Genomic DNA, 16586 nt, shown 5'->3' with positions numbered 1-16586 from the left:
AGTGTAATGATATCAAATAGCATGTGGTAACAAAGTGTCCATTCATTCATTCACTCATTCATTTTAATGCAAGTTAATTTACTGTATTGTAATACGCTATACAGTTTATTTCATTTGGCAAATGTCGCCCGAATGCTTTTTTAGTTTTTTCTTTAGTTTTCTATGTAGTTGAATTCCTGAATCTGAAACCTGCATTTCCGTATAATAATACAGCCATTGCATTTGTAGTGAAAATTATATATCCCAGAAACAAAGACCACGAAACAAAAAATACAAAAATGCTCATCTCATATTCTTCCTGCGTCATTTTGTCTAAAGTGATCACTGGATAAATACTGGCGAAGATGGTTTATCGGAGCAGTTCCTAGTAGGGTTAGATGAAGTTTGCTGCAATTTTTGTGTTGGATAGTTTAGTAATACTTTATTCTGGGTACTATTTTTCATCTCTCATTTATATGTAGGCATTCAACGTTCTTTCAGTCTTTTTCCGATTATGAAGTTGGCAAAAAATGTTCGTGGCGTCTGTGTAATTGAACAAGAGCTCTATAGTTCCACTGGCCTTGAATCTAATTAATTTTTGTTGGATTTTCTTTTTAACTATTGGCTGTGGTATATATAATTTGAATATATATAATTGATGCCGACTGACCTGCTGAGCGCGTGAATGCACAGATGGCGCGCTACTCCCCCCACTACACGCACTGTGACCAATCGGAGGTTAGTTTCTGAATTGCCCTAATTTGCTGCAATTTTGTTTTTGATTTTTTGGTAATACTTGATTCTGAGCATCGTCTCTCATCTCTAATTCTTAAACTGGCATCAACGGTGGATAATGGATTCTGGACGTAGAACCCAAATATTTCGTCCTTTCCTAGCGACTCTCAGTTCAGCTGTAGTGCCATCTTTGCTTTCTTAACTAGAATGACACACCCCTAATACTACTTATTATTTTGATATTCGTCGTTCTAGTACATTTGATGTCTACGAATCCTTGCCTTAATTTGTGTATTCAGTAGCAGAAATACCAAGAATGCGACCCAGGCTGGCTCAAAAGTGACACCCCTTTTCAGTTCAACAAACAGATTGAAACCAGTTCAACCCCTTTCCAAATTCTCTTGTAAAATTCAGGCAAAAGTTCATTGAAAAAGCTATTTGAAAATCTACTCTATCATGTTGAGTTTCTTGTCTATCTACTTTACTAAAGAGGATAAATAATAGTAAAATGTTGAATATATATTTCTTGATAATGAAAAACTGTCAAAACATTTAATTTAAAAGATGAACATAACAACAATAAAATACTTCAATTTTGATCGTTGTACCGGTAAACTCGAAAGTTTTCACTTCTGGCTAAAATTGGTTAAGACGGGGAACAAACCAAATTAAAATTACGAAAAAAAGGAAAACTAGAACAGCTATTAATAAAACAATGGTTTGAAAAGTACTTAAATTTTCGCAAAAACTACAAAAATTACAATTCGTTGGTGCCATTGCTCTCACAAACCTAAAAAACCATCCATCATCATCTTCTCCCCTTGGCCCAGGCTCTCCTGATTCTCTACTACGAGCTAATTTGCTGCAATTTTGTTTTTGATTTTTTGGTAATACTTGATTCTGAGCATCGTCTCTCATCTCTAATTCTTAAACTGGCATTTAACTTACCTTTATTCCTTCGTTGATAACACTAACAAAATGTCACTGCTGTTATAACCGTTGTGTAATTATATTAAACAGCACGTTGTAACAGTGTTAATTCATTCATTCGCTCATTCATTGCACCTCCTTCTCATTCAGTCATTTGTGATAAGATATGACTTATATGTCCTTTGACATCTTTCGCCGGAATGCTATTCTGGTGTTTTGTTTATTCCTTTATGCAGTTGGATTTCTGAGGTTGAAACTAGCATTTCTGTATAATAATACTGCCATTCTATTTACAGTGAAAAATGTTATATCCCAGAAACAAAGACCACGAAATAAAAAATACCAAAATGCCCATCATCTTGGATTCTTCCTGCGTCATTTTTCCGAAAGTGATCACTGTATAAAAAGTGGCGAAGATGGTTTATTGCAGCAGTACTTGTTATGATTAGATGAAGATTGCTGCAAATTTTGGGTTGGAAATTTTTGTAATACTGTAGTCTGGTCATTATTTTTCATCTCTTCTTTTTAAGTGGGTCGTTCACGGTCTTTTATTTCGCTGATAATAAAGTTAGCAAAAACAGGTCCTGGCGTCAGTTTAATTGAATAAGAACTCTTTAGTTCTAATGTGCGTTAATAGTCTTAATTTTTATTGGATTTTCTTTTTAACTATTGGGTCTAGTGTATATAATTTTCTGTATTTTTGTTTTTGATGTTTTTATAATAATTGATTCTGAGAATCATCTCTCGTCTATAACTTTTAAACTGGCATTGAAATCACCTTTATTCCTTTGTTGATAACGCTAAAAAAATGTCACTGCTGTTATAACCCTAGTGTAATGATATCAAACAGCATGTGGTAACAAAGTGTTCATTCATTCATTCACTCATTCATTGCAACTCCAGTTCATTCATTGTGTTGTAATATGATATGCCGTTTATGTCCTTTGACATCTGTCGCCGGAATGCTACTCTGGTGTTTTGTCGATTCCTTAATTTTTTCGGAATTTTCTTTTTAACTATTGGCTGTGGTATATATAATTTGCTTCAATTTTGTTTTTGATTTTTTGGTAATACTTGATTCTGAGCATCGTCTCTCATCTCTAATTCTTGAACTGGCATTTAATTTACCTTTATTCCTTCGTTGATAGTTTAAGGATGTGCTTGCATAAGCCAATAATATGAAGTTTGAATGGAGCTTCAAGCGTTTCAAATTTAGTACATTGTTTACGAATAGTTTTTTTTTATATTGTACAAAATATTCTTCCCATGGAATTAGTCTAACCGTGGACCTCATCATTATGTCGTCGCAGCTAAACCATAAGGCCTCATTTGTAAATTCTTCGTTTTTCATTGGTTCGTCTGTTTGAAGTTGCTGTTTTAGAGCAGCTAAGTAATTTAGAATTCTTTCTTTGTCAAGGCAACAGTACAAAACTATACAGGTAGTACAAAACTATACAATGAAGAAAGGCATCGATTACAAAAAATAGAAGGAATACTATTTAATTAGAAGGCCCTACTTCCAAAATCTTCTTGCCTCTTTAAATCCTCTTTTCTTTCTATCGTTTTCTTTTTGCCCGCTTCAAATATTGCTTTGCTGATTTCAAGAAGGCCCTGCATTCGCCCTTTCATATACGGCCATGTATCTATATAATCAGAATACTGTAATTACTGAAGCAACTATATAATCAGAAGCAACAGTAACAATATATTATATTAATATAGAATAATTATCAATAATAATTCTATTTCTAAAAATTCAAGGCCAGTAGAACTATGAAATGAAAGATACTCATCTTTAGCACTAACGCATGCCAACACAGAGCCCATCCTTTTCATTCACAGACCTTTTAAAAACATTTTAAAATTCCTTTTTCTGCTAAAACACGTAAAGGTAGATCGTACCTAATCATTATGTCGTCGCAGTTAAACCATAAGGCCTCATTTTTAAATTCTTTGTCTTTCATTGTTTCGTCTGTTTGAAGTTGCTCTTTTCGAGCAGTTAAGTAATTTAGAATTCTATCTTTGTCAAGGCAACAGTACAAAACTATACAGGTAGTACACAACTATACAATGAAGAAAGGCATAGATTACAAAAAGTAGAAGGAATACTATTTAATTAGAAGGCCTTACTCCCAAAATCTTCTTGCCTCTTTAAATCCTCTTTTCTTTCTACCGTTTCCTTTTTGCCCGCTTCAAATATTGCTTTGCTGATTTCAAGAAGGCCCTCCATTCGCTCTTTCATATGCGGCCATGTATCTATATAATCAAAATGCTGTAATTACTGAAGCAAATATATAATCGGAAGCAACATAACACTATACTATATGAATATAGAATAATTATCAAATTACGATATATCATTCATGATGATCTTCGCTTTAAAGCCTAAATCAAAGCTCCGTGTGGAGCAGAGTCACTAACAAAATGATACTTCTGTTATAACCATAATGTTCTTATATCAAATAACATGTGGTAACAAAGTTTTCATTCATTTATTCACTCATTCATTGCAACTCCAGTTCATTCACTGTGTTGTAATACGATGTACCGTTTATGTCCTTTGGCATCTGTCGCCGGAATGCTTTTCTAGTGTTTTCTTTATTTCTTTATGTAGTTGAATTTCTGAGGTTGAAAATTGCATATCTGTATAATAATAAAGCCATTGCATTTACAGTGAAAAATGATATATCCCAGAAACAAAGACCACGAAATAAAAAATACCGAAATGCCCATCATCTCGTATTCTTCCTGCGTCATCTTTTCTAAAGTGACCACTGGGTAAATACTGACGAATATGGTTTATCGCAGCAGCAACTGGTAGGGTTAGATCGATTTTGCTGCAATTTTTGTGTTGGACATTTTAGTAATACTTTATTCTGGGCATTATTTTAATCTCTAATTCTGAAGTATGCCTTTCACCGTCTTTCATTCTTTTGCTGATAATAGAGTTGGAAAAAACAGTTCCTGACGTCAGTTTGATAGAACAAGAGCTCTATAGTTCCACTGGGCTTGAATATTCTCAAGTTTTACGGACTTTACTTTTTAACTATTGGATGTGGTATATATAATTTGCTGCAATTTTGGTGTTGAATTTTTGGTAATAATTGAGTCTGAGCATCGTCTGTCGTCTCTAACTATTGAAATAGCTTTTAGTACTTCGTTGATAACGCTAACAAAATGTCACTGCTGTTGTAACAGTGGAGTTATGATATCAAACAGCACGTGGTAACAGTGTTCATTCACTCATTCATTGCAATTCCAGTTCATTATTTGTATTGTAATGTACCTTATTTTTCCTTTGACAAACGTTGCCGTACTACTACTTTTGTGTGTTGTTTGTTCCTTAATTTTTTCGGAATTTTCTTTTTAAATTTTGGGTAAGGTGTATACTCGTATAATTTTCTGCAATTTTGTTTTTTAATTCGTGGTAATGCTTGAGTCTGAGCATCGTTTCTAGTCACTAACTTTTAAACTGTCATTGAAGTTACCTTTATTCCTTCGTTGATGACACAATTGTTACGTTGATAACAATAAGTTTGTGTATCAAAAAAGGCAACCTGTTCATATGAATATTAGTGACCACTAACAAATAAAATAAATAAAATAATATGTGATAAAAATATATTTATAGATTTTTTAAGGTTCTTAAAGTATCATAGGAGATTGCGTTTAATAAGGAAAAAAGACACTTCTTGGATTTTGGGTGTATGTTGGACTATCATTTTGAAACAAGATTTTTATTTACATGTATTATAACATTATAACAGCTTTTAATTATTTAGTTCGGCTTAATTAAGTTTGACCACTATTTATATTATTAGTAATAATAATTATTAGATTGTCCACTCGATTTACTGATTCCACCACTGAAACAGTTAAACAAAGAAATCATAATATATAAAACTATTTTCAAAGACGGACCGACTTATTACCCTACTAATCTGAGTTATTTTAAGTGTGGACAATATTCCAACTTTTCTTACTTGGGTGACCACGGGAACAATCAAATTTGGCAGCCAAGACTTTTAATTCATTATTGAATAAATTTTTATTAGTATTGCTTAGCAATAGATTATATTTAGAGCTGATGAATCAGGTTAGATATGAAAAATGAATGTAGACTAATATAAAAAGAAGGTTTCAAGTTACATACGAAGAACATGAACTTATTTTGAACTTTTTAAAGAAAATATGTTTAATAATATTTCTTTGTATTATAGTATAATTAAAGCAGAAAAGTTAAGGTTAGAAACGAAAAAAAGTGAACTCAAATGTACACAGTAGACTTAGGAGGAGTATAAAAGAAATTAACTTGTTAAGAATTAATAAAAGAAACATTCGGCTACTTTTGCTTGGCCGAAAAAGTGATACAACCTATATAAAAAAAATCTGCGACACACCATTATAATTTCTTATTGAGGCTGGCCATTCGAGTGCTGTTAAAGATCCACCTCTTGCTCGTAGTCGAATTGAATTCTCTTGATATTATGACTTTATTATCGTCATATAAAAGCATCATTACTTTTGCCGATATCATAATTTACCAGAAATAATACCAGATACCAGAAAAATGTAAGGTGTTGATTCTCCTTATACATTTCTAAATAGAAGACTACTCTCTAATCACCTGTCAGAACTTTGTTTTCATAGTTGATGGTTAAGATCGTCTCATGAGGGGTATTTACAATTTTAGATTCACATCCAGGCTAAGGGGTAGACCAACACCGTCATTGTCATACGGGATATAGCCATTGTTAAAAAATACCAATACGTTGGGATTGCGTTAAAAAATGAATTAAATTAATACAAGCCAACAGTAGTATACGAGGTAAAATAGCAATAGACTCGTCTAGAATATGGCCCAACTTTAAGGCAAATGTAAAATACTGGGCTAAAGATATAAATATATTTTTTTTATTTTGATCTGATGTTTGAAGTGAAAAAGGAGTTCATGCAAATATTTCCACACCGCCTCAAATTGGAGCAACAATATAAATAGGAATTTGGATCGCATCAGGCCAGTTCATTAATGCATTCGGCCCTGTAAATAATACAGCCATTGTATTCGAAGTTAAAAATGGTATTTCTCCAGCACCCAAAATAACAATATAAAGAGGAATTCGTATTACATACGGTCAGTTAATTCATTGAGTTGCAATACAATGCCAGATATGTCTGAATCTGTCTTCTGATTGCCATTATGGTGTACTCAAGATTGACCCATTCTTCCTCCTGACCTCGTTAGCCTGCGAAGAAGCACTTTAATATTTAATAGCAATGGAACTAATTTACACGATTTTAAAGCTATCCTTTGGAATTATACCTTAGGTATTACGAGTCCCTGAGAGAGAGGGGAATCATTCAGGCTCACTCGTAAGACCTACTACCATTTACGAACACAAATTAAAATACAAGGTTTTTTTAGGTACTTACTCAGAATAAGCAAGTGTACACTTCAACGTAAGGCTTAGATACTATACTTAAAATACATAAGAGTTTGTAAATTTGCACTGATAGAATTAGCCTTCAACGTGTCCGATAAGCAAAAGTCTTAATATCATTTTAGCCTAATCAATACTTGTAGGATAACTCTCGTCGCAGAAGTCTTAATATCACTTGAGTCTAATAAACACTTGTAAGCTAATTCTCGTCTCAACTGATCTGAGACTTACAGTTTGAAATTCACTCCTTCAAGACTGATTCCTGACTAACTCAAATTGGCCTTCTCATTTGGATATATTATTCTCATAATAATTCCTCTGGTCATTACTGACCTTTCGTTCAGGTATTTAGACTACTCCTGCTTAGGTGCCTGAAATTTCCTTCTTGGGAGTTTAAGAATTCAATTAATTTTTGGTTGTGCGCCTGGTATCATATATATATTAAAATTCCACGTCGACAAATTTATTTTCATCGAACGGGCCCAAAATATTTTGCTTATAAGTCCTTAATAAAGTCCCATACTTTGTAAGTACTTTTTTTTATCTACAAAAGCGAGACATCTTTATTTAATTGTGAGGCAAATTTACTGCAGGCCCCTGAAGTAAACACAAGGCGGAGGCCGAAGGCCTCGACTGAGATTGTTGATTTTGAATTGAAAATCAAATACTTTCCAGAAGGCATCAAGGCATGCCTAATTCTAGAAAAAAGACAAGGCAGATAGTCCGAGTAATTGAGAGGCAAAAATGTTTAAATGGTACGGGTAAATGGTGGGAGTAAGTATGACTCTCTTATTGGACAAATACTTGTGTGTTAAATTCTTTAACTCTGCTAGTCGACACACTATTTGTAGCGTTGTTATCTTGTTTTAGTTATGCTATGAAAGTTGTTATTCCGATAACAAGCAATTAGGCTTTTCAAATAAAAGTTAAAGGATTTTATATTTTTTCTACGTGTTATTTATCTCATTAGCTACGTATCCCACTTCCTGTTGTTCAATGATGTGCTCATCATTGGGTGTTTTGTCCTTGAACCTATATTAACTAGTTACACCATTCACTCAGTTTGGCTTATTGGGGAAATCTCTAATTTAGAGAAATCTCTAAATTATCTCTCTCTTAGAAAAACCTCTATTAGCGAATTTGCGGGATTTTGGCTTGCCGTCTTTGGCGGTTTACAAAACCATCAGGGTTCTCTTACAAGTGCTCTTTTCTTAGTATCCAAAATTACCCCACCATTTTGCTCCAGGCACCCATATACTTTAACACTTCACACGTCTCTTTCCGACCTTTGCTTTGTATAGGATGCTTGTCCTACTATTTCTAAGGAAATCAAAAAGACTAAACATCTGGTCATTAAAGTATTCCACCATAAGTTTGCCGAAAATATTCCTTAGTGACTTTCCACATTCGTTAATCTTTGGCCTTCACTTGTAAATAAAGGCACCTGGGAGTCTAATGCCTCTGATTTTTTGTAAGGGGTATTGCACCTCTTACTTTCTTGATTTTTTCCAAATTTAGAGGATCTTAATTCTTCTTTATCGGTATACGGGAGTGTGCACGACAAGTTAATTCATTGAAAATTTGTTAGTCTTGGGTGTTTTTCTCACTTAGTTTTGGTATGGGTTCGAAATTGTTCTTTCCTAGCTCATCGGCGCTGGCTAGTGTGCGCATGATTTTCTATCATGTATTGGCCGACACTCCGTGTGAAAGTATTCGCCAAGGAAGGATCTTTTTCCTCTTTTACTAGCAGCAATGGCAAAAGCTGCATTAATTATTGTAATTTTGTTCTCGTGTTGTAATGTTTTTTACAAAGGAAGACGTTTTGGTTATTGTTTCACAGGTGGTACGTATCTATCTTTTACATTTCACGCGTTCTCGGTGAGTTATTGTGATAGCAGTTTGTGACGTTTCTTTATTGAGTTCAGTTAGGTCGGGGACAATATTTGTGGTAGTTTCCGATTCTGTGGATTAAAATTCTTCAGTTTCCGTAAGTAGTATTGCCATAATATATTCTGTTGATGTAAATTTTTTAAGTTGACGTTAATTGTAAATCTATTTGTGTAAAAATAAAGATAAACTTCCCTGATAGGAAAATGGAAAAATTCATGACGAAAATAGAATGAAAAATTTACTGACAAAAAGAAAATAAATTTACAAATGATCTGAGGATTGTTGGAAATGTCCAGATTCTTTCTTTGCCCCAGTTTTTAATCAAATATATTATAAAATTTTGTATTAATCGTAACATGTAAATACTCTGCTAAATATAAAAAATCAAAATGAGGTGCAGGAAGCTGTAAGATCGTAGCCAAAGTAAGGTGTCTAGTAGGCAAAACCAGCAAAGAAAACTTTTGCCAGTCTTTTTCTTTTTTTGATAAAAAACACTTGGGCAAAAAGTCCTTTGAAATAAAATTAAACAGCTAAATGCTAGGACAATGTGACAAGGGCGCAAATAATTGACCAAATTTACAATTTTATTTTAAAAAAGTGAAAAACATTAAAAAGACACAGAGGAGGGATCTCCCTTTCCTCTGGGTTTGCTTGTGTGCAATATTGAGTATAAAATTAGAAAAAAAAACCACCAGACAAAGCCAGTAAACAATGATCTTAAAATGCAAAAAATTTTGAGAAATAAAGGAAAAATAATGGAGTAATAAAGCTTTAGCTGGTGGTTGGGATTTGGGTTGAATTTGGAGGATTGTGACTAGTAAAACAAGGGTCACAGCAAAAATTTATGTCCGATGCCCTTACAAATTTAATAAATGGTTTTGGGTATTTATCGGAGAGTGTCTTGGGTATGCAACAATAATGTCTATGTTTATCAAATTTAAGATTGCTGCTAGATACCCAAATGCTACGTTTTTGATCTTAATCATATATTTATTTACAATAAATGCAATACCTCTGTTCATTTTCACTGTTAGACTTTGCCCGCTTTTTTTCGTGGTTTTCTTGCAACCACCTCATACAAGGAGATTGTGTCAAACTGGAGTCCGGTGGACAACTTTTTTTCCGGGAAGGCCTTCCGTTGTCACTGGCCTCTACACTTATACCTGATAAAAACTTCCGTTATACCAGCTATTCTCTGCGGTGTGGGCTCCAATGATAGGTAAAGCAGTGACCATAGAACTGGTGTTATGAAAATAATTATATACATCTCGCCACACTTAAAAAAGTAGTGTATGCTTTCTATTTCCCTCCCATCTTATAAAATTCCTCTGTCTCAAAACTCAGGTCATCGGGCTTAATATGATCCACAACATAAGGACAAAAAAATAATTTTTCATCGATGAAGGAGGGTTTTCTACTGGGAGAGGACTTTGTTTCTGTAGCAGTTCTGGGAGGTGGAAAAGGATGCTTTGGATGCAGTTGGGATGGGATTAAATGATTCGAGGGGTTCAGAATTACTTAAAAATGAACCCGAGGAAGATAATTGGGAAAGATTCGACCCCAAATTTGATGGGAAAGGAATAGGATCGGGGGTCGAAATTAAGGGGGGTGAAGTTGAGGGTGCATTATCTGTAGAAACAGATCCCTTTCAACGCATTTTGTAAAATTAATATTGGGTGCACAAAATAGAAAGAGCCCAATTGCACGGAACACACTTTTGCAAGTACTTTCATTTTTTTTTTATTTTTCTTGGTAGATGAGCCGCGAAATTAGTTTTTTTTCTCTTGGACGGTCATCGACTCTTTCTAATAGTGCAATCCCATTCTCGTCACAAATACCAAGCTTATATTTACTAATATGGTGTTTCCATGCCCTTTTCAAGGGGCCAAAAATACCAATGTCAGCTGGTTGTAAAGTTTGTTCTCCCAATCACAAGATTTACATAATTATAACACGACAAAAAAAGAGTACCTACATTAACAATTATAGTACTGAGAGATCTAAATTTGTTCCGTTTGTGTCAATAGCCCAGTGCTGGGATGCTCACAAGGGTAACAACCCGTCTTAAAATAATAAATAATAACATACCTCTTTTTATCTTTTCTTATCAATGTTTGCTAACTTCGTAAATATTCTTACTATCCTCATTCACCTCCTTTCCCTTCTCCTCTTCAGTTCGTTCGGTAACGTCAATAGAACGAAGCCCGGGGTTATCAGTCCTTATTTTTGGTTTTTCCATGAGACCAAACCAATTGTAAGACAATCTATAAATGATAATAGTGAAGTTAAGGGGGAAATACTCTGCCGAAAGTACAGTTCGGCAACATATCGCGACCTGAGAGCAAAATTTTTACTTCTCAAAGTCATTCCGAGAAAAACGCGATTGAGTATTGACCCTTTCTGTTTTGACATTACGAAAGAATCTAGAAACATTAAAAAAGATTTATCTACATCTCTACATGACAATTTAAGATTGAACGTAAAATAATTCTTAAAGAAAGAGAAAAATTACTAAAGCCGAAAGAATAAATCCGCTCTTATGTTCATCTCGTGCCAAAAATGGAAGAGGGTAACGAAAAGTTCATTTTTCATTTTTTGGTTCCACGGTTTTCAGTTAAATTAAGGTAATTTAGCCATTGCAAACCTCGAAAAAATACTGTAAAAAGGACATTTCTCAGGTTTCAAATAATTCTGTTTCAAGGGGTACGAATATTGAACCTTGTTTTTATATAATGTGATTCGAAACAAAAAAAGAAGTTTACTTCCATTTTTCAACCACTTTCTCCTCCCGCACGCATCTCGCAAACCTTAAAAAACTATTTTTGTTTTTATAAACGTAATAATAGAAGGAAAATGAATTTATTTTCATTATAATACAAATTTAACACACAAGCCTCAAATTTGGTCTCGCTTCTTATTGCTTTAGCTTCTGTGTTTTTAGATTCAGTTTTATAATTAATTTCAATAAGAATTTGCATACGCACATGCATCTATCTTACATTATCTGAAAGCAATTGTACTGAATTTTACTAGTAAAAAATAAAAAGTGGACGTCGAGGATTTAAATTCCTAGTAAAATGGGGTTTTCTAGGATTGAAAACTAGTTTTGATGGATTTCTACTATTCTCTGCTCATTCGCTGGCAAATTATCAAGGATAAAGCAATGAAAAAAATATGTACGCATAGAACAATGACCTGTCTATCCTCTAATATAGATTTATTCCTCAAAATCCCACCTCCAATGAAAAATTAGAATAAAGTCATTCCAAACAAACACAAGTGCTGCCCAAATTCCCTAGCTCGCGCGCAGAGAGACATGTTAACCCGGGTTCGGCGGTTTCCGAAGTACAGTTCTAAAACTTTGAAAATAAGCATGCATTCGAAAATTACTCGCATTAGTGATAGAGAGAAGATAATACTGAGAGGAATTTGAAATGTCTTAAGTTGAAGCTGAAGTGTCACCGACATCTGTAGAATCCCAGAGCATGGCTTCACCAGACTAGAAGGAAAAGAAAGCAAAGGCTCCAAAACCAGCTAAGGCTGCAAAACCTAAAGGGGATAAAAAAGCAAAGGCACCAACAAACCACCCAAAATACACAGAAATGATCAACAACTCCATTGCTGACTTAAAAGAACACGGGGAATATAGCTATCAGGCCATTCTATCATACCTGAAGGCCAAGTTCCTGTTTGTCAATTATGCTTCAGTTGTAACTATGCACCTTAAGGCAGCTTTGAAGCTTTTACTTGCAGATGGAATTGTTATCAATCCAAAAGGTACTGGCGTAACTGGTTCTTTCAAGCTTGCAAAGCCTGCCAAGGCCGAAAAATCCATGTCTGCAAAGCCAGCCAAGCCCACAGCTAAGAAAGCAGTCAAGAAAACAGCCAAACCTACTACAGTTAAAAAGTCAACTTCAGCCAAAAAAGGTTACCAAGCCTATAGCTGGTAGCAAGAAACCTGTAAAGGTTTCCAAGAAACCCACTATTGCCAAAAAAGACATATCAGCACAGAAATCGACACCCAAGAATGTTTCGTCTATCAATAAGGCTCCCGCCAAGAAAGTGGCATCTAAAAAGCCAGTAGCCAAGAAAGCAGTAGCCAAAAAAGTAATTTCCATAATAGCTTATCGTATACTACCAAACAGCCCTTTTCAGGGCAATCAAAGCAAATGCTCGACGCTCGAAACTTTCTGTTCAGAAAGTTACAATGATACTAATTTTATTTTCGAATTTCTAATTTTCCCTTTCAAGTATAATTCAGCTGCTGTTTATGCCTAAAACACGTTCGACAGTATTTACTTTTGAACTATAGCGTTATTACCGTCTAAAAAACACCATCTTTAGGACTAATTGTGACGGCTGGCTCGTAAGGTTCAAGCTTATTAATAAAGTGCTAACAATAATAAGCTTACAGATACCTGGTCATTGCCGAATGGGTTGAGCAGCGTCTTCAAATCATGGGGGCTAAGGTTCTTTTTTTTCTTATAAAAGATATAATCAGCTTGGTGCTATTAGAATAAGGAAACGAGTTTATTTTGGAATATTATTTTACTTGGAAAAAGAGAAAAAAATCACAATAATTAAAAAATGCCAACAGCATCCGGTGATCCCAGGCGTTCACCCATCCAAGTACTGACCGGGCCCGACGTTGTGTGACTTCCACGATCTGACGAGACTGGGTACTTTCAACGTGGTATGGCCGTTGGCTGAGGAAGCTTTGTATCAGAATAATGGTTGGTCCAAAAAACCGACAAGAAATAAAATGCCTAATTTTAGAGTCATGAAGCAATGTTTTCAGTAAAATAACATTTAGCAAGAATGAAAACATGTTTATTCATTGTTTTTAACCTTATTTTCTTCTGAAACGAAACGGCAAGCCCCTAAAATATTTCTACCTTTGATGACTAACCTAGGCTACCCTATAGCTTCCTAGTTTAGATTAGGAAAATGAGCCCCCTCTCGTACAATAAATGCCTATGCTTTGTATGTAGATGAATGGGCAAGCAAACTTTATTTCTTGTTACAAAAGGACAAGCCTCGAAAGTTTATTTAGATTCTGTTGTGTAATATAGAAATCTCTCCACCCCTCCCCCATCAAGTGATGTGGGAGGGGTACATCCCCTCCCTCTCCACAATCTGTTTCCTCCACTTCGTTTTATACATGTCCTTTCGGAGCACGTTAGGCAAGGATGTGTGGTACGCGCACACCCTTCCTGCTATTAAATTAGGTTACCGGTGGCGATCTGGATCTCTAGAGGCATTAGAAGTCTTCTCTGCATGTGCCATATCTACCGTGAAGAAGTCATTGGACGAACATACTTACACCACTTGAAAAATTTTAAACTCAGAAAATGAATTTTTTATAATATTAACTGATTAACCATAATTGTAAAAGATATTTTTTTCTCTTTACATTCAAAATTAAGTCAAAAAAAATTCTTTAACATACATAAAATTTCAAAACTAGGATATGGAATAAATAAATTTGAAAACTGGCTTAACAAATAAATAATTTTGATACCGAAAAACAAAACTTAGAGGTCTGAATGTAGATTAGTTGAATTCCCCCGTCGCTGGAGAGTTGTACTTGGAGGTTTAAAAGAGGTGCCATCTTTTTTTAATATTTAAACTATTCTCGCGCCAGTGTATGGCCCTTCTTTTCGGTATTTTGTACCTTTTGCAAATTGTGAGGTACAATTTGGTTGCTTGCGAATTTGCACAGTTACTTTTTCAAATGGGGGCGAGCCAGAATCTAAGGTACTTGAATTTTTCCATCGTCGGAGGTTTGATCTAGTAGCTTCAAAATTTGCAATTCGTTCACTAATCTTCACTTTTGGATCGTAACTACTTTTATTCATATATGGCTTATCCCTTTTTCCTTAATCAAACGAGTGTTGTTTCTTTGCCTAATGGCAAGAAAAAATTATAATTGAATGAAAATTATAATTATAAAAAAAAATTATAGTATAGTTGAAAATCCAAATTAATTGAATGACACTATAGCATTGACCACTGGGAAGGAAAAGCTATAAAATTAAGGAAACAGAATGTAAAAAGGGGGCTTGCATATATGCATATATAAGCATATATCTATGATTTATATTGTTCCACCTAACATTGAGAAAAAACAACCCCCTCCCCCTTTTCAGCAATGTCATAAATAGCAATTATTATTTTTGGGGGGTATAACTTGTTTCGCTCTTACATAGAATTCCAATGTCCTAAATATCTATCGCTAATTTTGCAGACAATTCCACTATTTTCGTGGCCAAACAACAGAATTATGTAAGAGCACTGAAAGCCTAGACTTGTCCTAACCACTAACCGCTAATGATAGAACAAAACTAACCGTTAATGATAGAACAAAACAGGAAAAGGGGTGAAACAGATCTATTTATATGTATGTGCGGAGCCTTATGCCAAAAATTAAAACTATAATATTCACGGCGAAAAATAGCATTTTGAGTTTCAAATGGTGAGATAGCAGTAAACTATAAAATTAGCTTAAAATATTATTATAAGGTTGAAAATAGCGAAGATGCCTACAATGGAGGGAACAGAGAAAATTGGAAAGATTAGAAAAAGAGCGGTTTCTTTGCAAAAAAAAAAATTATATTTAGATATCTCCGAGGGATGGGGGAGCAGAGAAATTTAAAACAATGGGTGTAGGACTATAGAGAAAATAACATTTTTTTTAAATATATCTGAGAAACACTTTTAAAGTGTTGAAAAATAGTAAACAAGAAAACACTAAAAAAAAAACATTGGAAGAAATAGATATATATATATATTTCTATAAGTAAAGGTAAAAATGCTCACATTTGCAAATCCTGGTTGCACTTCGGTACCAGATGGCCTGGGTAGCGCGTGTTGAAGGATGAATGGTGCGGTAACATCACGCTCTTGTGTAGGCGGGACAGGTATTAAAGGTCCGTGGAAAGCAGCCGCCCACTCGCTCTTCAATTTTCTACCAGGCTGCATTGTTGCCTGTAGAGATTAAACTTGTGCAGTCAACACTTGTTTGGGGGTCGTGTAAGGGCCAGCATACTTAATAATGGATGGTCTCGCGGGGACTGCCTCCTCCTCTTTCGCTTTCTTAGATGGAGGGGACACATATTCTTCACAATTTGCCTTAAAAGAAGAGAAAAAAGTCTATAGCCTTAGGATAGAAATCAATGTTTCTATTTTTACCATTTAGAAAAAAAATAAATGTTCCAGTCTATAGGCTTTAAATTAGATAAAATGCTATTCAATTTACGCATAATATAAGCTTCATGCAACTCCTAAAATACTTTTCTTTCTAGCCTTGCATATCAAAGTTAAAAACCATAGTTTTCACCCCCCCCTCCTGGGAATATAAAAGAAACTTTATCGAAAGAAAGATTGAAAAAAAATTAAAACATGCCTAGAGACGCAACGCATATATTTTCACATTATTTTTCTTGTCAAATGTTGTAAATTTCTACACAACGACTCCCCCCCCTTACTTGTCATGTGAATAAACAGTTTAGTTTTCATTTTTCAATCCGTTAGGAGTAAATTATGAAAATATAGGTTAAAATGATATTCAATTTACGCATAATATAAGCTTCATGCAACTCCTAAAGACTT

General features: G+C 34.4%; 2 pseudogenes; one reads left to right on the top strand and one right to left on the bottom strand.

Annotated features, from left to right (window-relative positions):
- The first annotated feature begins 12409 nt into the window (after window positions 1-12409).
- LOC148940406 (uncharacterized) lies at window positions 12410-13416 on the top strand (annotated as a pseudogene).
- Window positions 13417-13563: 147 nt separating this feature from the next.
- On the bottom strand, window positions 13564-13682 carry LOC148940405 (5S ribosomal RNA; annotated as a pseudogene).
- Between the last annotated feature and the right edge of the window lie 2904 nt (window positions 13683-16586).

The sequence above is a fragment of the Artemia sp. Qi Xiang Cuo genome, chromosome 19 (assembly GCF_049724085.1).
Source record: "Artemia sp. Qi Xiang Cuo chromosome 19, ASM4972408v1, whole genome shotgun sequence".
In the NCBI taxonomy this organism is placed as follows: Eukaryota; Metazoa; Arthropoda; class Branchiopoda; order Anostraca; family Artemiidae; genus Artemia; species Artemia sp. Qi Xiang Cuo.
The sequence above is the reverse complement of the archived record's forward strand: the minus strand, read 5'-3'. Positions and strand labels throughout refer to the sequence as shown.